The sequence below is a fragment of the Euprymna scolopes genome, chromosome 7 (assembly GCF_053919585.1).
Source record: "Euprymna scolopes isolate OS-2025 chromosome 7, ASM5391958v1, whole genome shotgun sequence".
In the NCBI taxonomy this organism is placed as follows: Eukaryota; Metazoa; Mollusca; class Cephalopoda; order Sepiida; family Sepiolidae; genus Euprymna; species Euprymna scolopes.
Window position 1 is genome coordinate 165,445,070 of NC_136488.1, and position 26,856 is coordinate 165,471,925.

General features: G+C 36.4%; 1 protein-coding gene and 1 pseudogene across 3 annotated transcripts in view; one reads left to right on the forward strand and one right to left on the reverse strand.

Moving 5' to 3' along the window:
- LOC145280124 (protogenin B-like) overlaps positions 1–26,856 on the forward strand; it is a 336,035-nt gene that overhangs the window by 69,727 nt on the left and 239,452 nt on the right. The gene's annotated exons all lie outside the window — the stretch shown is intronic.
- LOC145280443 (5S ribosomal RNA) lies at positions 22,275–22,391 on the reverse strand (annotated as a pseudogene).

Sequence of the window (26,856 nt, forward strand, 5' to 3'; positions counted from 1 at the left end):
AAAAATTGGCCTTGTGCCTAATTTGCTCGGTGGGGGAGCAAATAAATACCAAGTGTAGTATCTGTTCCGGCAGATGCTGCACTTAAGATAATTTGTACCAGTCAATGGAGGGGAAACCCTCTATACTGGGACAATTATTATTTTTGGTAACCAGAGTGACCCCTTTTAGGGGAGCTGGTTTTTACCTCACATTAAAAACGGCCTTGTGCCTAATTTGCTCAGTGGGGGAGCAAATAAACACCATCTGTTCCGGCAGATACTGCACTTAAGATAATTTGTACCAGTCAATGGAGGGGAAACCCTCTATACTGGGACAATTATTATTTTTGGTAACCAGAGTGCCCCCTTTTTGCCTACTTTTAGGGGAGCTGGTTTTTACCTCACATTAAAAACGGCCTTGTGCCTAATTTGCTCAGTGGGGGAGCAAATAAATACCATCTGTTCCGGCAGATGCTGCACTTGAGATAGTTTGTACCAGTCAATGGAGGGGAAACCCTCTATACTGGGACAATTATTATTTTTGGTAACCAGAGTGCCCCCTTTTTGCCTACTTTTGGGGGAGCTGGTTTTTACCTCACATTAAAAACGGCCTTGTGCCTAATTTGCTCAGTGGGGGAGCAAATAAATACCATCTGTTCCGGCAGATACTGCAAGCAAAGACCATATGTGGGGGCAACTCCACATATAAGACCTTGGTCAATGTAGGGGCAACCCGTCATACCAATTGTCACTATCCAACTCCCCTACTCCCCGGGGAGTTGGTCCCCATTTCCCCTTCACTCCTCACTTAAAAAATCGGCCTTGTGCCTAATTTGCTCGGTGGGGGAGCAAATAAATACCATCTGTTCCGGCAGATACTGCAAGCTATGACTAGCTATGACTAGCAAAGACCAGATGTGGGGGCAACCCCACATGCCTGACCTTTAACCAGCTCCCATTTCCCACCTCTCGGGAGCTGGTCCCCTTTTTCCCTTCCCCCCTCCCTTCACTCCTCACATTAAAAATTGGCCTTGTGCCTAATTTGCTCGGTGGGGGAGCAAATAAATACCAAGTGTAGTATCTGTTCCGGCAGATGCTGCACTTAAGATAATTTGTACCAGTCAATGGAGGGGAAACCCTCTATACTGGGACAATTATTATTTTTGGTAACCAGAGTGACCCCTTTTAGGGGAGCTGGTTTTTACCTCACATTAAAAACGGCCTTGTGCCTAATTTGCTCAGTGGGGGAGCAAATAAACACCATCTGTTCCGGCAGATACTGCACTTAAGATAATTTGTACCAGTCAATGGAGGGGAAACCCTCTATACTGGGACAATTATTATTTTTGGTAACCAGAGTGCCCCCTTTTTGCCTACTTTTAGGGGAGCTGGTTTTTACCTCACATTAAAAACGGCCTTGTGCCTAATTTGCTCAGTGGGGGAGCAAATAAATACCATCTGTTCCGGCAGATGCTGCACTTGAGATAGTTTGTACCAGTCAATGGAGGGGAAACCCTCTATACTGGGACAATTATTATTTTTGGTAACCAGAGTGCCCCCTTTTTGCCTACTTTTGGGGGAGCTGGTTTTTACCTCACATTAAAAACGGCCTTGTGCCTAATTTGCTCAGTGGGGGAGCAAATAAATACCATCTGTTCCGGCAGATACTGCAAGCAAAGACCATATGTGGGGGCAACTCCACATATAAGACCTTGGTCAATGTAGGGGCAACCCGTCATACCAATTGTCACTATCCAACTCCCCTACTCCCCGGGGAGTTGGTCCCCATTTCCCCTTCACTCCTCACTTAAAAAATCGGCCTTGTGCCTAATTTGCTCGGTGGGGGAGCAAATAAATACCATCTGTTCCGGCAGATACTGCAAGCTATGACTAGCTATGACTAGCAAAGACCAGATGTGGGGGCAACCCCACATGCCTGACCTTTAACCAGCTCCCATTTCCCACCTCTCGGGAGCTGGTCCCCTTTTTCCCTTCCCCCCTCCCTTCACTCCTCACATTAAAAATTGGCCTTGTGCCTAATTTGCTCGGTGGGGGAGCAAATAAATACCAAGTGTAGTATCTGTTCCGGCAGATGCTGCACTTAAGATAATTTGTACCAGTCAATGGAGGGGAAACCCTCTATACTGGGACAATTATTATTTTTGGTAACCAGAGTGACCCCTTTTAGGGGAGCTGGTTTTTACCTCACATTAAAAACGGCCTTGTGCCTAATTTGCTCAGTGGGGGAGCAAATAAACACCATCTGTTCCGGCAGATACTGCACTTAAGATAATTTGTACCAGTCAATGGAGGGGAAACCCTCTATACTGGGACAATTATTATTTTTGGTAACCAGAGTGCCCCCTTTTTGCCTACTTTTAGGGGAGCTGGTTTTTACCTCACATTAAAAACGGCCTTGTGCCTAATTTGCTCAGTGGGGGAGCAAATAAATACCATCTGTTCCGGCAGATACTGCAAGCTATGACTATCTATGACTAGCAAAGACCAGATGTGGGGGCAACCCCACATACCTGACCTTTAACCAGCTCCCATTTCCCACCTCTCGGGAGCTGGTCCCCTTTTCCCTTCCCTCTCCCTTCACTCCTCACATTAAAAATTGGCCTTGTGCCTAATTTGCTCGGTGGGGGAGCAAATAAATACCATCTGTTCCGGCAGATACTGCAAGCAAAGACCATATGTGGGGGCGACCCCACAGATAAGACCTTGGTCAATGTAGGGGCAACCGTTCATACCAATTGTCACTATCCAGCTCCTCTACTCCCCGGGGAGTTGGTCCCCATTTCCCCTTCACTCCTCACATTAAAAATCGGCCTTGTGCCTAATTTGCTCGATGGGGGAGCAAATAAATACCATCTGTTCCGGCAGATGCTGCCAGCTATGACTAGCAAAGACCAGATGTGGGGGCAACCCCACATGCCTGACCATTAACCAGCTCCCATTTCCCACCTCTCGAGAGCTGGTCCCCTTTTTCCCTTCCCCCTCCCTTCACTCCTCACATTAAAAATCGGCCTTGTGCCTAATTTGCTCAGTGGGGGAGCAAATAAATACAATCTGTTCTGGCAGATACTGCAAGCAAAGACCATATGTGGGGGTAACCCCACATATAAGACCTTGGTCAATGTAGGGGCAACCCTTCATACCAATTGTCACTATCCAGCTCCCCTACTCCCCGGGGAGTTGGTCCCCATTTTCCTTTTCACTCCTCACATTAAAAATCGGCCTTGTGCCTAATTTGCTCGGTGGGGGAGCAAATAAATACAGCTTTTCTTGGCCCTTTAGCCAAGATCAAAGTGTAGTATCTATTCTTACATTCTGTACTTATGTTTGTAACTTTGTGATATAAAGTGGGGGATCACTTTTCTGTATTAATTTAATGTAAAATGATCACCCACTTTACAACCAGCCAGTCTCAAAGCCATTCAAGTCATTCTCCAGATCATTCAAGTTGTTTTTGAATGATTTCAGTTATTTTTTAAGCATTCAAGTCATTCTTAAGGTCATTCAATTCATCCTTAAGTTCATTAAAGTCATTCTAAGTCATTTACTTTTTATTTATTTAAGTCATTTCAGCCCAGTTTTCAGTCATTTTAGTTTATCTTTAAGAATTTCATGTCAATCCTACACCCACGCATTTATTCATTACACGAGAGCATGTGAGCCTTGTTTCTAATGTCATATAGCCGTTAATATATTTAAAGATATGATGTAATTTATATTCTTTTAGGAATAAATATGGCCGTTATAATTCAAATATGGGTGTGTAACTAGAATGAAATGAACGTATTTTTGTCATGTAATTTATTGACTGATTATATGTAGTAATTATTATAGGTGTTGTTTTCTATGGTGTGTGAGTTAACCTGGGTCCAAAATGAAATCATGTTCTTATAGAAGTTTGCTTATTAATAGCGATAAATTATAGAAACTTCCACATTGTTTGTGCTTGAATTTGCGATAAGCGCTGATTCAAAAAAATCTCTGTCGCGATTTATTTGAAATAAATTGAACTATTTTTGCTTGTTTGAAGTCAAAAGTATTATTTTTTTTAATGAATGAGACAATAATGCATTCAGAGAATTGCTATTTCTTATATCCCTTTTATGTTCATTGAGCCTTTTCTCTAATCTATGTTGGGTTTCACCAACGTATGTAACGGAAATTTTGGCAATGAGCATGCATTGAAAATTTTGTTTTAGAGATGTTTTGTTGTTTTTAATATTTGTTTTATAGTTTGTGACGTGATTTGTATTATGAGAATCCCTAGTTTGTTTAGAGTGTTGCAAATTATTATTGGCGTGTGCAACTAAAAGATGTCTGTTTATGAGAAAAATATCTGATGTATATGATTTTTACTTATTTATCCTGGAAAATATTTTTGTGGCTGTTTTTCTTTGCATTTAATATAAAATATGTGGGATATTGCAAAGTTTTCAAGTATTTTTGAGATATTTGAACTCTTCGTCCAGATATTCTTCCCTGTAAATTCTGAATGCATGTAGGAAAAAAACGATTATCATAGTTGTTTTTATTTTTTTATGGTTTGAGTAGAAATGTATGTAATCATTTTTGTGTGTAGTTTTGCAGTGAAGTTTGAAGGATAGATTATTGGATTTTATAATAAGTATGTCCAGAAAATATAAGTGATTGTTTTCTGTTTCATAGGTGAACTTGAAGGGGGGGGGGTCAATTGAGTCTAATTTGTTTTTAATATTATTCACAACGCTATACCTATTTTTGAATTTCTAATGAATTTTTTCGTTATGAAATAGAACAGTCACACATTTCATTACATCAAAAACATAACTTCAAATATTGTATTTGTATTTTATTGTCTTTATTTCATTCATCCAGAAGAAGTCTTACATTAAAGACAAAACGTTGATGAACACAAAACTTTGTTCCTTTTTTATCTTTGCATCTCGTCGCAATACTATTTCCATCATATATATATATATATATATATGATCACCAGAATTGGTCAAATCTTTTGAACTTTGAAGCCTTGGCAGCCAAATGTTTTGGCTAAAAACTGATTAAAAAGCTTGCCCCATGTCTGAATACACTTTATGTAAAATTTCAAATGGGGTCATTCCATGTCAATTCACCAGGCCATTACACCCACCGACACCGAATTACTTGAAATTTGGTACAGATATTCTCCTTCATGAGTTAGGAAAATTTGCCAAATTATTTGGTCTTAAACCTCACCGTTCGGACTTTAGGGGGGTGTAAAATTTGCATATTTTGCTTCTAAATTTATGCCACGAAACGTCACAGAATTTCAGTGTTTTATAAAATTTAAAAAAAAATACTTCCACATATTCGATATTTCTGAAATTTGGTAGGAAGGGCATTTAGGGACTGTAGAATCCGAATATTTAATTATTTTAACTCCATACCTGGTAGAAAATAAATTTTTGCTCACCCAAAAGCATCAAATCAATTTTTTTACCTATGTATCTTACGGTCAGTCTAGAGAAAATATGTCCTCTTCAATTTTCATATTTTTTTTATAGCATCTATTATGACTGCTTAAGTTCTCAAAAAAATTTTGTGAGGGTTTCTAGCCTACTTTAGAAGATATGGCTCTGCCAAGTTTAGTTTTTTTTTTTTTTCTATGTACGCACGGTAATTCAGTGAAAGATTGATAAAGACAATCATCCTAATGCTCCCAAACTTCTCAAATGTTCATATTGTGTTAAGTAATTTCTTAAACTATTCAATGATAGTCTTTGTTAATTTAAAAAGAAAATAATTTAAATATAGTTTGCAGATATTGCATTTTGTATGCAAGAAATATTGAATATGTGGAAGTATTTTTTTTTTTTAATTTTATAAAACACTGAAATTCTGTGACGTTTCGCGGCATAAATTTAGAAGTAAAATATGCAAATTTTACACACACACCCCCCAAAATCCGAACGGTAATGTTTAGGACCAAATAATTTGGCAAATTTTCCCAACTCATGAAAGGGAACATTTGTGCCAAATTTCAAGTAATTCGGTGTCGGTGGGTGCAGATTTCAACATTTTGCTGGTGTTTTGAGATGGAATGGCCCAATGTTTAGACCAAAAATTAGCTGAGTAATTTGGTAGAGACTACAGAGCTAATTTTTTTTTTAACTTTGATCCCAAATTTGGACTCCTTAACATTTGTTTTGGGCTCAAATCAAATTAAAAAGTTTGATCGATGTCAAAGTAATCTACATCTAAAATTTCAAGTGTTTAGACCCCAAATTGGCAGAGGGGTTTGGTAGAGTTTTTATAGGTCAAATCGTTGAACTTTGAACCTTTGACGGCCAAATTTCAAGCCGAAAACTAATTAAAAAAGATTTTCCCAAATCTAAATACCCCTTATGTCAAATCTCGAGTCTGTAGACTGAAAATTGACAGAGTAGTTTGTTAGGGAAGTGTACACACACACACACAATTTCACTTTTATAGATCTATAGATTTTAAAAATATATTTTTTTAAATTTATACTTTATTTTAAGAATGTTTTAAAATTTATACAAAATAGTTACAGTTGCTATTGGTAACATTTTTTTAATTAAATTTCGTATCTCATTAAAATGTCTTCTTACAAATATAAAATAATCTCCCATCTCATTTTAAAGGTATTTCTTAATTTTGCTTTATTTATCTACTCTATATCTGTGCCTAAATCAAAACGCGGATTCCATGAACAAAGCTTCTTTCTTAGAACTGCACGCCTGTGGAACTCTGTTCCGTCTGCCTGCTTCCCACCGAACTACAACTTGGATGTCTTCAAGTCCAATGTTAACAAATTCCTAATGAACCGCCCCCTTAAGTAAACACTTCATCAAATCTCCACACTAATGTAATGTACTTGCAATAACCCTTATCCCTGAGTGGCTTCCGGGCCTTGATAAGTGGTGATCACTGTGTAAAAAAAACAAAAAAAAAACATCCTTTTGGATAAAAGGAAAAAGGAAGATGTCTGGTTGCTTTACTTCTCTCGGTACTAAAGTCAACAAAGTTTGGGTCATTTAAAAAAAAAAAAAATTTTTTTTTTTTTTTTCCTGTTGACTGTAGTATATTGCTAGTCTGGTGCAATTCTAGGAGGTTCGCTCTTCCAGGTTTTGCTTTCTTACTTTTGAGAACAGGTTAGTTTATTGCTAACCATTTGTGGTACTCCTACTGGGGAATATCGAGAGCATTTTTTTTTTCTTTTCTTTCTTTTTTTTTTTTTTTTTTTTTTTTTTGCAGACCAGAGTCCTTTCTCTAGAACAATGCACTTCAATTTCACTTTCTGCCCTTGTGTCCCATCCTTCTCATGTGATTATACCGATACACAGTATTGTTGGTCTCAACAAGATGTATATCTGAAACATCTTCCAATTTTACTTCCCCCCCCCCCCCCGCCTCGGATTTATTTGTACTTTACAACCTTCCTGCCCTTCTTGCTTGACAACTTCTAATTTTTCTTTCCTCTTTTCTTCATTTCATAGAAATCTTGTACGAACGCTGGTATGCCGTATTTTTTTTCTTTTCAAATGCTTCATTTTTTTTTTTTTTTTTAACATTGTAGCAATGGGTTACGATATGAGGTTCGGCACAAAGCTTGCCTCATGTAAGAATAACAAAAATAACAATACAGGGTGGAACGATAAAAGTGTCGCCTTAAAGAAAACAGCACCACAGCTTTATTTCAAAACTTTTGAAAAAAATCAATTCAGGTAACTTGATTATGTAGTAGAGCTGACGTCTATTCAATGCACCGCCCTGATACAATTTTGGAACTGGGAGCATGCTTTTTCCGTAAGTGCCATCGGGAGCTCAACAAATACTTAATGGATGGCGGCTATCTGGCTGGCTTAGGTCATGAGAGGTCATGTTGGTGATGTTCTCAACATATGACCAAACAGTAGTCCAGAGGGTTCAGGTTAGGGAAAGAGGCCGACCAGTAAGAGAAGGGTACAAAGTTAAGTTGTAGCGGTCCTTCTGAAGCAAAGCCTGATTCTCTTTGGGCTTGTGGGCCAGCGCCGAGTACTGCTGCCACATCCAGGGTCTGCCAGTGACCACCTGATTGCAGCAGGGGATGACCACATTCTTCAGCGCATCCAAGTACACTTTGGTGTTGAATTTCCAGCTGACTTCAAAGATGTGAGGTGGCATGATGTAACTCTCACTTGAAACCACATTAATAACCATAACCGTGCCCGGAAACTTTTTCATCTTTCATTTTGAGGGTGCTAGCAATGGTCCTGTTGTCATAACTTGGATCAGTAGAGAGCATGAGTTGTATAGCGGCGCATCTCCGATCTCGCTTGTTGAACATTGTGTCACCTTCAGACATGATAGAAGGCTCCTATTGCTCTTGGGATTTGTACACAATTGGCCAACTAGTAGACAGTTTGCAACAAAAAAAAAAAAAAGAAAACCGATTTTCATCGAATGGAAATGGAATCATGTCGTCTTTTCTAGGGTAACAATTTTATCATTCCACCCTGTGCTCACTGTAATGCCATCCTTTTCGAAAAATAAGGGTGTTACATTCTGAAATCATTGCATATGATGTGCAAAATTGTCACCAACTTTTATACTTCTCTTCTCGTAGTACCATTCTGCCTTTTTTTTTTGTGATGGCCTTCTACACATTCTTCTACTGCTGAGACTATCACCAAAGTGTCTCCATATATCATTGAATAGTGATAAAACAAATACTGTTGTAAATTCATGCTTGAAATTTGGTGGACAAGCCAGGTATAGACTGAAAAATTATTTTTACTAAATATTGAATTTTTTTTTTTTTTTTACTTTGGTTCACTCCAAACAAGACATATTGCCACTGACGCATAAAGGGTTGCTTAAATATAATATCATAATCATATTGACAGACAAGTTCTCACTAGATCACCGAAGTTAAGCAATACTTAATGGATGATCATTTGGGAATTCCAGGTGCTGATTGTGCTCTCCGCCTATCTCGGCATTGTTTTTGATTGTCCTGGACTTCTCACTGCCATCAGAATCATACCGTGTCGATTCAGGAAAGGAGTGGTTGGGGATTGCGCAACCTGTGCTTCACAATTACATGCACAGCTACCCTTGTACAGGCTGTTCATTGCTTCAGGCGATATGAGGGGCTACTGTGATCGACCTGATTTATAGAGGAGCAACCTGAGTGAAGAGTAAGGAACCAAGATATCTGTTCACATTACATTTCAATTTCTGCATATTGGTACGGTTAGGGGAACAGGGATGGAATTTCAAGGTAAAACCGCCTGGAGAAAAACTGAATTTTATTAATGCGATGGGTGACTTTTTGGGGTTGGGAGCACACACTCTGTACATAAGTATATGCCGTAATTGCAATATGAGAAATAAAGAAAAATTATTCACTGAAATTCTGTAAATTTGTGTGTTACTTTGGTATATTTTGAAAAATAAATCTTCCAAGGTCATAAGTCATTTTAGTGCTTCTTTAACGCAACTTGATAAATACACGACTTTTGATAAAGTGTCTTACTTTTGAATTTGAATTTTGAATAAGTTTTTTTTTTGTTTGTTTTTTTGATGAGAGACGCCATGTTTATTTTTATTTATTTTTATTTTTTTACATATATATATATACAAGGGTTTTTCCATAAGTAAGGCCTCCTGTTTTTTTTTGTTGTTTTTTTTTTTTTTTTTGGTTTTTTAAACTAAAAAAAACTAAAACGCTGAAAGCCTACGAAAACTGGAGTGGTGCCTTTTAAAATGAGTAACCTCTTGTGCTCCAGAATTTATTTTTCTACATAGTCACCATCATTCTCAATGCACATTTGTCAGCCTCTTTTGATGCCTTAGTCATAGCTTCGGTCGTAAAAGTTTGGAGCATGGTTTGTCAATCACATTTTTGTCACGACTCTGAAATCAATAAACCCACCTCCAAGCAGTGCTGACAGCAATTGCATTGGCTTTGTAAATATCCAACAAGCACTAGTGAATTTTGATCAGTTAACTTTTGTCAACATGGAGGAATTCACTGACGCATTTCTGCTTCTGATGCACATCCATGACAGGGATTGCTTTCTTAGAGTTTCACACCGTCAATATCCGAAACGGAGAGATGAAACTTTATGGTCATGAATGCATAAATGTTGTAAATATCCAGAAGCATAATACCTTACGAGATAAGAGTAATATTTAGCAAAATGGCTAGTCAAGATTGTTTGTTCTTTTGCCTTCCGATTTCTGCTGTTCTGGTCAAGCGGATAAGAAAGCTATTCTTAACATGAGGAAGGGGAGAAGGCTTTCACATTTAGTTCTCTCCCACTGCAAGAACTGTGACACCAGAGTCGAAAAGTGGGATAGAGAAGTCAGCAACCCCCTCCTTCAAGAGGCGCAATCTGACCTGCAAAAAGTACCTGAGCAGCACTGTAAGCATTCCCTGGTAAGGATACCTCGGTAATTAAAAGTAGGTACAACATATAAAGGTAAATGTGAAGGGCCAGTTTTTTTTTTTTTTTTTTTTTTTTTTTTCTATATTTGCATTTTGTATAATTCTGGCCTTTTTCCTCTTCTGATGAGAAGGATTTAGTTTCAAAATGTTATGGCTTAAGATTTTTTCTTAATTTTCCCTTTAACTTTTCCTTATTGTTCTGATGATATAATAAATTTATAACTTTCATTCCTCATCTTTGATTTAATATTATATATGTATATAAGTTTAAGATACGAATGCTCTACAGGGTTAAACATTTAGTAAAATGGATGTTCGATTAACTGAAATATTTGTTTATAGCTATCTTCATACTCCCAATTTTAAAAAATTAAAAAGTGTTATATTATGTATGATTTGATATGAAACTTGAAGCAAAGCCAACCTGTTTAAAGAAGTGCTGTTTTTGTTATTTGCATAAAATTATACTTGGCAATCGTCAAAATGTTTGGACAGTAAAAATACTAATCTTTACTCATTTGTAATTGATACGTTTGCAGCTGATGCTTGAAACTGTCAGATTAAGGAAAGGTGTTCTTTGTTGGGCATTTCCATCAATCGTGTAAGACGTGAAGACACAAATCACGAACACTAGTTGATAAATCTAATTTATAAAACTTATTATGTCTGTCTCCATATTTTCAAACTCTATTTCTTCCGAAACTAAAAGCCACAGAGCGGTTCTAGGGGCCTCAAAATGATTTGATTTTTATGGACCGTTCTTTTCTGAGTCGTTAGCCGGTTTAAATAAAAGTGTAAAAAAGGGGGTAAATATTGAAAAAAAAATTGTTATACATTTTGTATATTTATCTTAGTTTATTTTAAATCAGTTCATATGCGTGTCACGTTGGTACAGTGGTAACGTCACCAGCTTTGAATGCTGCAGTTTTGCTTTCGGTTTCAATTCTAGCTGATGGCACCCAAATACTTTTTTTTTTTTTTTTTTTTTTTTTTGTTATTGTTGTTTGAAATCACGACTTTTTAATAATATATATGAAATCTGGACAAATTAAATATCATATTTAAGCGTATTTTATGACCGGACAAAACTGGGTGGCGACCCCTCCCCTCTCCGCTAGTATAGTATATATTTTTTCTTTCTCTTTCTTTCACTCTCCTCCTATCTCTCTTTCACTCTCCTCCTCTCTGCTTTCTTAATTTCACACTGTCAATATCTGCAACAGAGAGATAAAACTTTCAGGTCAATGCAATTTACAATCCCTTGGGCAGAATGAAAAAAAATAGGAGGCATTACTTTTGAAACATCCCTTGTATTTGCAGACGAATAGACACCAGGGCTGCTCTATTTGGGTGGAATAAAATAAAAATAGAAGGCATTACTTTCGGAACGTCCCTCGCATATTTCTTTTCTGAAACTTGACTCAAACTTGTAATCAAATGAGAAAAATTTCACAAAAATCTTTGACATTTAATGACTTTTTTTTTTCTTTCTGTTTTTGATTTGTTAAAGGTATTTTTATGGTATTTAAATTTAAAAACCAGAAACAAAACCAAAACGTTTGTAACTGTTTATTTTACATGTTTTTAGATTAACTCCAGCAAAATCTGGTTTAATGGTTTCCCAAGCCCCGACCGTAAAACGTTCGCAACAAATAGTCGTTTAGCTAAAGCAACCGTCAACAACCTCCCTCCCTCTCTATCCGCGTAAAACTGAACGAAAACTTCCATGAGCAGAGTGTCTTTTTTTCTTTTTTTTTTTTTTCTAGAAGTGTTCATCTGTAGAACACAATACCGTGGGATTACTTCCCAGCTGACTATAGCATGATCATTTTCAAATCTAATGTGTATATGTTCCTGCTGAGTCATCCTCTTAAATGATCTTGCTCTACTCAAATTTCACCATTTCTGATCATGTTATCTTACTATCTACGTAATACTTAACTGTTAGCCTAGAGTGGCCTCCGGGTCTTGATAAGCGGTGACCCAATCCCCCAAGTAATAAAAAAATTTAAAAAAATAAAAAATGGCCTTTTGAAAGTTGGTCTGTCCGAGTAGCTTTTAGAAATCATTTCAATAAAAGTTCAAATTTTTTTCCTCAATATTTTCTTATTTTATAAATTCTTATGTAGTCCGTAATAGCTATATGGTAAAATTGCTAAGCTGAAGACATTTTTTATTAGATATTCAAATGTTTTGGTGCATTTACTACTTATCGAATAACTAATGAACCTATTCGTATTGTTTGGCAATCTCCACTAAAACCCTGACAAGGATGCAAGTTTGAGAGGAATTCCACTTTGCTTTTTCTGGATTAAAAAAAAATTGTTAATTCTCAGCATTTTCATTGAAAACTACTTACGCCTGCCAGTATCCTATACCTCTATAAGGCAACCATTCGCCCATGTATGGAGTACTGTTGTCACATCTGGGCTGGTGCATCTGCTGCTTGTCTCTCGCTCCTGGACAGGGTTCAAAAAAGAGTCGCCAACCTGATAGGTCCTGAACTGTCATCTAGGCTTCAACCTCTGTCCGATCGACGAGATGTTGCATCCCTCTGCCTGTTCTACAAATACTTTAATGGTGAATGCTCTGACGAACTGCAAACACTTGTACCTCCCCGACGTAACTACCCCCGACAAACCCGACAAGCTACTAAGTCTCATCCCTTTACAGTGGAGATCCCTAGGTGCAAGAAAGCCTTTTACTCCAATAGTTTCTTCCTCAGAACTGCGGGTCTTTGGAACTCCCTTCCGGGATTCTGCTTTCCCAACTGCAATCATATGCAGAAGTTCAAGTGTAATGTTAACAAACATCTTTCTACTCTTCTCCCCTCATAATGACCCCGCTAATTAATTCCCTAATAGTAGCCCCCTGCTACAAAGTGGCACTGTGCCTTGTTTGGGGTGAAAATTGAATAAAAAAATTTAAAAAAAAAAAAAAAAAATCTTTTATTTTTTTTAATAAGAAAAAGTTGATTTTTTCCTTATGACGGTTCTCTCTGAAAATTGTTAACTTTGCTGTGAATGCTAAGACTTTAAGCAGTTCATGATAATGATAGGAGAGTTGGGATTTATTTGCTTCCCCCACGAAAGTTAAATGTGAATCACAAGGTCATTTTTAATGTTTTGGAGAGGGGGGGGGGCAGCTCCCCCAAAAAAGGGACACTCTGACAGTTGCAAAAATAAAAATTGCCTTAGTATAGAAGGGTTTCCTCTATATTGACCAAGGACAAATTAATTTAAGTGTAGCATCAGAACAGATACTACACCTGGATCCCAGCCTGAAGATCAGGTCCCTAACTGGGGATAGGAGAGTAAGATAACTTTAATTTCATCAACGAATAGCTTCCTGTTTCTTCTCCTTAGAAATATTTTTTATAACATTCTATTTTAATTTTTTTAAACTATCTTATAGTTTCAACATGGATCATCATATTCCGAACGATCTTCATTTTTAGTTTGTTAAATATGTACTAGTTTCACAAAAATATAGTTGTTACAATTTTTTTTTTTTTTTTTTTTTTTTTTTCAATGTAAATTTAAATATAAAATTTGGAGATATCACCAGTTCCTAATATTCATAAATAGCCTCCCTGATAAAATTTTCTTTGAGATGAGTATATTTGCTGATAACACCATGCTCTATAACAGACACTAGGGGAAAGCAAATGAACACATCAACAGCAATGACGGAAACCTCCAATCTGTAGTAGAATGGGGGTATAAAATGGATGTTCACATTCAATGCTGCCAAGACTAAGCTTCTTTCCTTTAATAATTGTAAGAAACCTGCTCAACCATTAATAGCCATGGCTAATGATATATTACCTGAAAATATTTTGTTCAAACTCGTCAACTTAACATTCACAGGGAACATGAGTTGGAACAAATACATTGAGGGCATTGCCAAGGCTGCTGTGAAGAAGGTGGACTCTTTACCGTGCTAGATACACCTGAGAGTATCCATCCACGTATGGCGTATTGTTGCCACATTTGGGCTGGTGCTACTAGTCTCTCATTCCTAGACAGGGTTCAAAACAGAGTTGCCAACCTAATGTCTCAAACTGTCAGCTAGCCTTCAACCTCTGACCCATCAATGAAATGTTTCATCCCTCTGCCCGTTTTACAAGTATTTTAATGGTAGGTGCTCCGATGAACTACAAGCCCTTGTACGCCTACACAGCACACATGCCAGAAAGCCTTCTATTCTAATAGTTTCTTTTCTAGGACTGCTAGACTTTGGAATTCCTTTCTGGGTTCTTGCTTCTCCGACTGTACAGACATGCAGAAGTTCAGGTGTAATGTAAACAGACATCTTGCTGCTCAACTCCCTGCATAGTATCCCTGCAAATTATGTCCCAGATAGTAGCCCCCTGCATCAAAGTGGTATTGTGCCTTGTTTGGGGGGAAAATGCAGTAATAAAAAAAATCTCGCAGCCCTCTATTTCATGTCAAATCTTTCGAGAGAGCACATGCCGGATCCCCCAATAAAGTTTCACAAACTCAACATTTACTTATTTACATATCAAAAAAAAAAAAAAAATATATATATATATATATATATATTTTAAGAGATTTTTAAAAATTGTCACTTTCACACATGCATAATTTTTATTTATCCTATATACATATACTAGCTGGGAAACCCGACATTACCCAGAATTGAATGATTATTAACAAATGTTTCACCTTCTCGTATTTTATTGTCATCGAAATTGGTGAAATCACCCATTTTTCAATCAAATCAATTGCCTGCTCTAGTTGGGGACCCATCATGGTGCACCGGAAGGAAGCTTCATATGCCTCCTCACAGTGACTTAGCCCACAATACATTGTACTCAACATTACACTGGCTAACTCGAGTTGGGGAGCAGACCCACACACGCTAAGGACAACATCATTAGCCCTATGTTACTCCACGGCTGAATATGGCGCTGCAGTATGGTCTCGCTCAGCCCATGCTCACTGCATTGACGCAGATCTCCACAAAGCTTGCCGGATTATAACCGGAAACTTAAAAAGCACACCTCTACCAGCCCTATACCGATTAAGTGGCATACCACCACCTAAGTCCGCCGGGATATAATTGTGAGAGTTGGGCGTACTAAACAACTCGAAGACCCCAGACACCCTCTCTATGGCTACTCGGAGGTGGCTAGACGACTTGTGTCCCGGTGAAGCTTTGCCACAGTGGAGGAACTACCGGACACTCCTACATCCTCTTACCGGCTGCAGATGTGGAGAGAGGTAGACCCTCAGTCTACAAATATAGCACTGCCAGAGCCCAGTGAAACCTTACCACCTGGCACACACCTGTCCCGTTCGGAGTGGGTCACTCTGAATAGGGCAAGGGCAAAAGTTGCAAAAACTGGCGACAACCTCCTCATGTGGGGTTACTCTACAACTGTGGTGCCCAAGTTCAGACCATCGAGCACATTTTAACATCTTGCCCACTGGGGCCCAACTGCACGGACAAAGACCTCAGTGGTGGTAATGAAACCGCACGCCGCTGGTTGAAGAGATGGAGTGACAAGATATGAATGACTGTAGAGAACCTACTCTTGATTTTATAATTATATTTTTTTAAATATAATAGTTTGAATAAAAGTTTAAAGCACTAAAATCAAGTATCATGCTTCAGTTGTGCTCTAAACAGAAGCATTCATTTCGAACACACTCCTGTCATATCAAAGAACGTACTGTTGATTTTATGTCAGGCTTTTCAGCTTGTGTGGTAATAAAAATTCTCAAATGCACTTGTGATGTTAGGCTGTGTAAGGTGTTAACCTTGGTCAAAATCATCTGTTTGTCCTTTCATTGGATTATTTTGATTATCGATACTTATCAAAAATATTCCAATGCAAAACCTACGTAAGAACACTGCCATGCACATAAAATACTTTTGTGTGAAATTTTGTAAAAATTGGCCCAGCCATTTTTGAGTTCATAGAGAACGAACTCGCAGACACACCCAGAAAAAGTTCCTTTTCTATAATAAGATAGATATATACTCCCTTGAATCATAGTTTCGGTTGGAACCTTCCATCCGTATGCGTTTTGCATCTGGGTCATATTTTGTTAATAGACAGGTGTTTCTAATGACCTTATAGCATATTTGGTGATTTTTCCCATATATTTTGGTATCACTTCCAATAAACCACATTTCCAATGGATATTCTAACATTTTATATTTGTACGGGAGGCGGGGTGCCCTGTAGTAAAATATGTTTTAATATGATATTTTAATTAGTCCAGATTTCGTATATATTATTATAGTCATGATTTCAAAAGTAAAAGAAAAAAATATCTGGGTGCCATTAGTTAAAATTGAAAGCAAAACTGTAGCATTTAAAGCTGTTGACGTTACCTCTGTACTAACATAACGTGCATATGCACTGATTAAAAATGAACTAAGATGAATGTACAAAATGTATAACAAGTTTTTCTATTTTGATTTTATTATTAGCTTTTGGCCTTAAAGTACATTTTTCCACCCTTTTTTTTTTTTGCTTCTTACATGAAGTGGCTGCATGCCTTGTCTGGTATGATTCTCGTTTAAAAAATGACACATCTCTTTTGATGAGCTTAATCTGTGATAAATGCAATCATCTCTTTATGTTTAAAGGTTGTTGGATAAACTTATAAATTTTGAGGGTTAATGATAATGAGAACCTGTTCGTGTGTATGGCCTGACCAATCAAAAGATTGTTTTTTGTTCAAATAATTATAGCTCTTGAATGGAAACCAAAAGCTTATAAGTTAATCTCTATTCAGTATTACGATCTGCAGTGTTCACCATTTTAAACCTACTATATGCATCAACAAAACTGTGTCTGTATTGTTCGTTTAATTAATGTATTATTTCATTATCATCAACATCGCCATTATAATCATCATCAACAACATCGCCATTATCAACATCATCGTCAACATTGTTATTATCTTCGTCATCGTCATAATCAATAACATTGCCAGTATCGTCATTATCAACATCACCATTATCAACATAATCGTCATTATCATCATCAACATCATTATCGTCATCATCATCCTATTTGGTTTAACATTCATTTTACGTTTTTTTTTGTTTATTTTTTTTATACTCACATTCATCCCTAACAAAGCATATCGCTACTTGGATGTGAAAGGCTACTATTTGGGGTCATACCTAGGACAGATTAACAAAATGTTGGTTTACATTACATTTAAACTTCTGCATATCATTATAGTCATGGAAGCAGGTAGCAGGAAGGGGATTCCAATAAACCACATTTCCAGTGTAAAACAAGCGTACATTTTTCAACGTGAAGACTCATTTTGCCTTGCTAGGGACCCACAAAGACAATGTCGGTCTCATGTTGGTCGATTTGAAAAAGGCTGAATTCACGCCAGGCGGTGTTCAGGATGGAAGTTCCTACCGTACTCTCCTTTGGACGCTGGCGGTGTTGGGGGGCAAAAGTTCACTCTAAAAAAAACACACCGACTGAAACAAAAACTACAATTACAATATATTCATATCTATATAAATAATATTAATGCCCATAAACGCTTGTCTTAAACCATCTTCATAAGTCATAAAATTTTATTCATTTATTATATTCAATCCTCTCATGTTAATCTTTATAATTAAATTATCCTAAAGTATATTTTAGCTTTAATAAGTGGTAACTGATTAGTTACATATATATATATAACTCTCTCAGTAAGTTTTTAACATATATGACAACTAAGCTACACAGAATTTTCTGTTTCATCCTCGTGAGGATTCATCATGCTTATTGCATGGAATCCATGCTATTTCATGTTTTTATATATTCCATAGTATGGGAGTTTGCTAGTCAGCTAATCAGATTCTTTTTTTATTCACACACCCATTTATTGTAGCCAATGGGTACGCGTTCATCAGGCAGAGATTTACTTGACCTCTGATGTTTTTTTTGTTAATTTTTGGTGAGACAGGTTTCCCTTTTATTTGTGTTGGCAAGTGTGTTAACAAACTCAGCACCACAAGAATATATAAAAACGCAAAGTAACACCGATTCCATGCCATCGAATCCTCATAAGGATGAAACGCAGAAAATTCTGTGAAGCTTAATTTCCATATTTATTTTCAAAACTTGCAATCACCAACTGTACTTACGTAACGTGGCTGTTAACTGTATCATTACAGTCTAAACCTCTCAGACCCACATGCTGTCCAGCACTGTCACAAAGGAACAAACAAATAAAAAAGGAAAGAAACAAATCTGGCCAGCCATTTTTTTTTTAAGTGCATTTATTCATGTTTCTTCCAAAACAACGCATTTCATTATATTTCCAAAATCTTTTCGCACACACGTGCTTTTTAAAATCTCTGCTGCCGTCACCCCACGTTGACACTAACCAACACTTTCTTGCCTTCGTATTTACATGTTCATCTTCCCCTGCACGTCATTTGCTTCTCTTCTCGACCACATAGTGTATTTTTCTCTTTTTCTTGTAACGCAAGCTCGTGCACACTTGCTAATTTGCATACATGCTTTAATGGCTGCTGCTGCTGCTGCTGCTAATATTTTTGCTAGCCAGCTACCTTTCGGCTGCTTCTGATTTTCTCACATGCGTTCTGTTACACCTCTTTTAATTCTCGATTACAGTGGTAAGAAATCCAGAATGATCGAAAACGATGCCAGGATAAGCAAGAAGATTGGTGTTTCTTTCAGAATTTTCCTTCTCCCATATTAGTTGCACAACCGATCCTTGAGTGTAATCTTCCTACTGTTGTAATAAATACCCAGAGGAAGGATATACACATTCATACTTTTCTCAAGTGGAGGTAATGCAATAACTCCAACAGAACTTGAACTTGACACTCCGATTCTACAGCCCATGCGTTTAACCACTATACTACTATGTCACATGCCATCATTAATTCAGAACTAATTGTCATTCATTAGGATTAAATTGAATTAGAAATTGGATTTGTAACTTGCAATATTTCGGTATTCCTTTGGGAGGGAGGTGGGGTAAATTCTGATCATTAACAGTAGATTCTACATCAGTACACGTTCTTTCATATATTTTTTTTCACTGTCGTTTAGCTTGTATGAAATTATTAAATATGCTATACAATTTATCGTATTAACAGCTAACAGCGCTAGGAGGCCAATATCCAGTTTCCAGAGGCGTGCCCTTTTGAACTGTTGCCAGCTCACAAATACTACTAGGTTTGTTGTCAACAAGTTTAAGTGATGACTCTAGCTGCAAGTTTTTTTTTATTTTATAGAAATGACTACAGGGGAGTGAAAAATATGTTATTCAATACTGGTTATAGCCCCTATTTTCCACTTTTTAAAAACACTAAACAAAATTTAACTGTTAAAATAAAAAATAATTTAAGATAATTTTTACTGTATTACCGAGAACGTTTGGATAAAATTTTTCATGAAACTTATTTCTTTTAATTTATTTTAACATGTTTTTAAAAAAATTAAAAAATAAAGTGTCGACGTTATTACGAAAAAGCAAAAAAATGTTTAAATTTACTCCATGTACACATAAACAAATCAAACATTAATTTACCGTTTCCTCCTGGTACTTTTATAAAAATTATCAGACTTATAGCTGACATAACTTATTTTCAATTTAATAATTTCTACAATCAAAATTTCGGCTTTCCTATGGGTACTCCTCTTAGTGGAGTATTAGCCTCTCTTAGATTTCCTAGAATCTGGTCCTTTCAAATTTAGATTACCTTCAGACACAGAATATTTTAGATATATTGACATTTTAATTTTTCTTGCTAAAAACACGAATATCGATATTAAAAACAAATTAAAATCAGTCGAACCCTCTATAAAGTTCACCTATGAAATAGAAAAAAATCACTCATTACCTTTCCTAGACATACTTATTATAAAATCCAATAATAAAGTTCACCGCAAAACTACACACAAAAATGATTACATACATTTCTACTCACACCATAATAAAAATAAAATAAAAAAGGTATGATAATTGGTTTATTCCTATGTGCATCCAGAATTTGCAGTGAAGAATATCTGGACGAAGAATTCAAATACCTCACAAATACTTTAAAAACTTTGTAATATCCCACATATTTTATATTAAATGCAAAGAAAAAAAGCCACACAAATATTTTCCACAATAAATAAAAACCATATACACCAGACACTTCTCTCATAAACAGACATTTTCTTTTATCTACACACGCCAATAATATAATAATTTGCAACATTTTAAACAAACTAGAAATTCTAATAATACAAACCACATCACAAACTATAAAACAAACATTCAAAACAACAAAACATGTCTAAAACAAACCGATTTCCAATGCAGGAATATACACTGTTCCTTGCCAAAATTGCCATCATGTATACGTTGATAAAACTTAACAGATTAGAGAAAAGGCTCAATGAACATAAAAGAGATATCAGAAATAGCAATTCTCTGAATGCACTATTCTCTTTCATTGCAGTATAATCATACTTTTGACTCCAAACAAGCAAAAATAGTTTAATTTATTTGAAATAGACCGCGACAGAGACTTTTTTTTTTTTATTATTACATTTTCACTCCAAACAAGGCACATTGCCACTTTGATGTAGGGGGCTATTATCAGGGATATAAGCATCAGGGGTACTGTGTAGGGAGTTGGGCAGCATGATGTCGGTTCATGTTACACTTGAACTTCTGCATGTCAGTACTGTTGGGTAAGCAGGGACCTGGCAGGGAATTCCAAAGTCTAGCGGTTCTGGGAAAGAAGCTACTGAAGTAGAAGGCTCTCTTACATCTAGGGATCTCTACTGTGAAGGGGTGGGATTTAGCTGCTTGTCAGGTTTGTCGGGGGTATTTACATTAAGGGGGTGCAAGTGCTTGCAGTTCATCAGAACATTCATCGTTAAAGTACTTGTAGAACAGGCAGAAGGATGCAACATTTCGTCGATGGAACAGAGGCTAAAGCTTAGATTACAGTTCAGGACCTATCAGATTGGCGACTCTTTTGAACCTTGTCTAGGAGCGAGAGACTAGTGGCAGATGCACCAGCCCAAATATGACAACAATACTTTACTCAGCGCTTATCGCAAATTCATGCACAATTAAACAAGGCGGAGGTTTCTATAATTTATTACCATTAACAAGTAAACTTCTATTAAAAGAACATAATTTTAGACACAGGTTAACTCACACACCATAGAAAACAACACCTATAATAATTACTACATATAATCAGTCAATAAATTACATAACAAAAATACAATCATTTCATTTCAGTTACACATCCACATTTGAATTATAACGGCCATATTTATTCCATAAAGAATATAAATTACATCTTTTTAAATATATTAACGGCTATATGACGTTTAAAAAAATTTACTCTTTCACAGCGCTATAACTTTTTTTTGAATTTCCAGAAACTTTTTTCGTTCTGAAATAGAATAGTAATACTTTTCATGACAAAAAATATATTTTTACATGTTGTACTGGTATATTTTTTTCTTAATTTCATTCATCCAGAAGTCATACAATAAAGACGAAATGTTGATGAACACCTAACTTGGTTTGTTCCTTTTTTTTTTTTTTTTTTTTTTTTTTGTCTTCGTTTATCACTCTCTTTCTTTCTGTGTGTGTGTGTGTGTGTATATATATATATATATATATATATATATATATATATATATATATATATAAAAAGGGGGGCTTTCTTTAGTCTTGACACCCACTGTAACGGTGCCTGTGCGTGAAATTTTTGTGGCAAGAGTTGCGCAATCTCCAACCACACCTCTCCCGAGTCGACATTGTTGAATACCAGTGGCAAGTGGAGGTTCAAGACGACTGGAAACAATGCAGAGATAAGCGGAGAGCACATACAGCGCCTAGAATTCCCAAATGGTCACTCATCTGGTACTAGCCAGGCTCAACGTTGCTTAACTTTGGTGATCTGATGAGAACCGGTGTGTCAATGTGATTATGCCGTGTGTGTGTGTGTATAATGTACGTGTGTGTGTGTATATATATATAATGTACGTGTGTGTGTATATATATATAATGTACGTGTGTGTGTGTGTATATATATATAATGTACGTGTGTGTGTATATATATATAATGTACGTGTGTGTGTATATATATATATATAATGTATGTGTGTGTGTATGTATATATATATATATATATATATACACACACACATACACATGCAAAGAACATACATAACATTATTTATTTTGACAAGTAAAATAAAAAAAAGACGTAATTCAAAACAAATGCGATCATAGTTCAATAAAAAAAAAAAAGTCTATTTTGAAGGAATTATAACAAATTTAATTATTTTAACAGAACCCAGTTAATTTTACATAAGCAATATGTTCAAACCTTGAATAAATCTTATCAAATTTAAATTTACAATGTTTACGCTTATGTTAAAAGATTATTTTTATCTGAAGTCTTTCAAAATAAAAGGATTCAAGTTTAGGGAAAGGAAAATTAAAATAAGAAATTCTGTCATTTTTTCCTATTCCTCCCCTTCACCTTTTTTCTTTCTTTCTTCTCTCACGCTCTAAACTGATAATTTTGCAATTAAGAACACAAAGGATAATACATTTTTTTACCCAGGAGATAGTCAAACATTAGCTTATTTTCACAAGAAAATTGCACCACAACCAACTTAAATGTTTACAGTTGTCTTTTTTTATATTTTTTATGCATCAGGAATACAAGATCACTCCTTAAAAAAAAATAATGTTATGTTTTTTTTTTTTTATGATGATAGTTGTGGAAATTGTATATTTGGAGATACAAGAGTAGAAATTTTTGATGACCTTGACCCCCCTCTCTCTTATTTTTTTATCTCAATAAATACAGAATTTCATATTGTCAACCTGCATTAGTCCGTTCACTTAGTTATTAGTTGTAGTACCTTTTAATGTATGTACGTACGTGTGTCACAGTTTGGGGGATTATCAATTACCCGATCAGGAGATCCTATTTATTAAAAAGGAGAATAGGTGATTACATACTACAAACATTAAATTAGTATATAGATACGCTAATTTAATGTTTGGCGTATGTTATCACCTATCCTTCTTTTTAATAAATTGGAACTCCTGATCACTGAAGATGCAATGTAAAAATTTAAAAAAATGTCATTTTTGGGCCATACGTGAAACTAAAATATACCTTCTTGCCCTTCTGGCTACAATCCAAGGGTAGTATCTGTTTTGTATAAAGATGGTATGATGATATTGTGGGATTATAGTTTGTATTGGGCGTTTGTATAATTGAAATATGTCAGACATTGAAGATAAACTGTAATAACCAAAGAGAGTTGCCTTTTTTCTGTTGTTCTTGGCCTTCGGGCCGGGATCAAAGTGTAGTATCTGTTTCGGCAGATACTGCAAGCAAAGACCATATGTGGGGGCAACCTCACATATAAGACCTTGGTCAATGTAGGGGCAACCCTTCATACCAATTTTCACCATCCAACTCCCCTACTCCCCGGGGAGTTGGTCCCCATTTCCCCTTCACTCCTCACATTAAAAATCGGCCTTGTGCCTAATTTGCTCGGTGGGGGAGCAAATAAATACCATCTGTTCCGGCAGATGCTGCAAGCTATGACTAGCAAAGACCAGCTATGACTAGCAAAGACCAGATGTGAGGGCAACCCCACATGCCTGACCTTTAACCAGCTCCCATTTCCCACCTCTCGGGAGCTGGTCCCCTTTTTCCCTTCCCCCTCCCTTCACTCCTCACATTAAAAATTGGCCTTGTGCCTAATTTGCTCGGTGGGGGAGCAAATAAATACCATCTGTTCCGGCAGATACTGCAAGCTATGACTAGCTATGACTAGCAAAGACCAGATGTGGGGGCAACCCCACATGCCTGACCATTAACCAGCTCTCATTTCCCACCTCTCGGGAGCTGGTCCCCTTTTCCCTTCCCCCTCCCTTCACTCCTCACATTAAAAATTGGCCTTGTGCCTAATTTGCTCGGTGGGGGAGCAAATAAATACCATCTGTTCCGGCAGATACTGCAAGCAAAGACCATATGTGGTGGCGACCCCACATATAAGACCTTGGTCAATGTAGGGGCAACCCTTCATACCAATTGTCACTATCCAGCTCCCATACTCCCCGGGGAGTTGGTCCCCATTTCCCCTTCACTCCTCACATTAAAAATCGGCCTTGTGCCTAATTTGCTCGGTGGGGGAGCAAATAAATACCATCTGTTCCAGCAGATACTGCAAGCAAAGACCATATGTGGGGGAAAGCCCACATATAATACCTTGGTCAATGTAGGGGCAACCCTTCATACCAATTGTCACTATCCAGCTCTCCTACTCCCCGGGGAGTTGGTCCCCATTCACCCTTCACTCCTCACTTTAAAAATCGGCCTTGTGCCTAATTTGCTCAGTGGGGGAGCAAATAAATACCTCAAAGTGTAGTATCTGTTCTGCAGATGCTGCACTTAAGGTAATTTGTCCCAGTCAATGGAGGGGAAACCCTCTATACTGGGGCAATTACTATTTTTGGACCCAATCAGAATGCTCCTTTTCCCTTTTTTTCAGGGAGCTGGTTTAACCCCACTTTAAAAACGACCTTGTATCACATTTTGCTTTGGTGGGAAACTAATAACCAACTATATTCTAACACTACATTAACCAGATTACTTAAATAAATACTTTTACAGTTTTAACAAAAGGGCTACAATAATATCGCGGAGTCTCCATTTATGCTAAACATCCACAAAATGCCCAGCAGCATATGAAATATACCCACAGGTCCTGTTAGTCATAAATAATTACTTTAATATTCTATGGTTCGCTGTTGCATTTTTTTTTTGGGGGGGGGGTCTTCAGGTCAGTGAACTCCACTGTTGTCCATCTTTATTTATTCTTCCAAGAGAATAAGTCTGTTCTTATGACTAACTTTATCAGACGATCTATCTTCCTTGTCCTCTTAGTTAAAGCTGCCAATTTATTTTATATATTTAGTTGTTGCTTTCTTCATTGTTTTTCTAGGAGCGTTGCCTCCCTCTTCTCTTAGATTGTCATTCCCATTTATCTCATATTGCACTTTGACCTTCTGACACCTCTTTGCTCCTCTACATCTCTAAATTTTGCTGATTTCTGCCTTGTTTACAGCATTCTTCTCCCTGATGATGCTCATCCTTTCCCCCCATTTCTTTATTGTTCTTTCTGGAACTTTTTTCATTAGTAATATTTCTTTCTTGATTTGTTTGCTTCTGACCTCTTGAATATAGCCCCCCCCCCAGCTTCAGCCCTGAATTGATTGATGATTCGATATTGTGTGCAAAAACAAAATCTGCTTTTATTCCCACTATCCTTTTATTCTTTTCAGTTTTTTTTTTTTTTTTTTTTTTTTCTATATGCCAAACTAACAGTGTCACAGCCTTCCTACTTATCATTCATATTTTGGCCATGACTAATACCTTATAACTAGAATTTCTTTGCCTTCAGACTGATCAAAATTTAGTATCTGTTTTCAATCACAGCAAATACTCGTCCAGCTCAGCGTTTCCCAAAGTGGGCTCCACAGAGTTCTGGGGCTCCGTGAGTGAGGCTGAGGGGTTCCGGAGAATATTTTGAGAAGCAAGAACATATCAAGGTGATAAGATTGAATAAACGAACCACTATTTAAAAAAAAAAAATGCCCATTTTACTGAATAAATTAAGGAAAAGTTGGCCAGATGTCTAATTCGGTAATCTAGTGACCCCCCCCCCCCCACCTCAATGTTTGTTGTTGTTGTTTTTTTTTTTTTTTTTTTTTTTTTTTTTTTTTTTTTTTTTTTTTTTTTGCCTTATATCCAAAAATGTTTCAAATTTTGGTTTTCTTATTACGGTTCTAATTTTTTGAGATGATGATTGATTAGTCGTATTATTTGGATTCTTCGGACTACTGTTCTCATCTAGAGTGTTATTTTCATAACGTTTCGGTCAATGTAATTATCCCACCATAATCACGTGTATTTTCTCGAACTCTGAAGTCTCTGCACAGAATTTTGAACAAATTTTTATTTTGAATCAAAAATCAACAATGTTGTGTTTGTTAAAACTACCAAGTTCTTCACTCCTTCCATTGGTGTGTACATTTTTTTGTTGCTTAAAATAAAATAGCATGATTATTGCTGTGTAATCTTAAGCTTAAATATTGGCAGGTGGCACACGATCAGATATACGTTGTCCTGTTTTGTGTCAATAAAAGTACATGGAAGAAATATCTGTATCTCAATTCTATGTGTACACAAAAATCAATAAACAGACGTTCTTTTAGTACAGATAGTGAAAATGTTGGGTTGCTTTTTTTTTTTCTTTTTTTTTCTTTTTTTTTTTTTTCTTTTTTTTTTTCTTTTTTTTTTTCTTTTTTCTTTTTTTTCCTTTTTTTCTTTTTTTTTTCTTTTTTTCTTTTTTTTCTTTTTTTTTTAAGGAA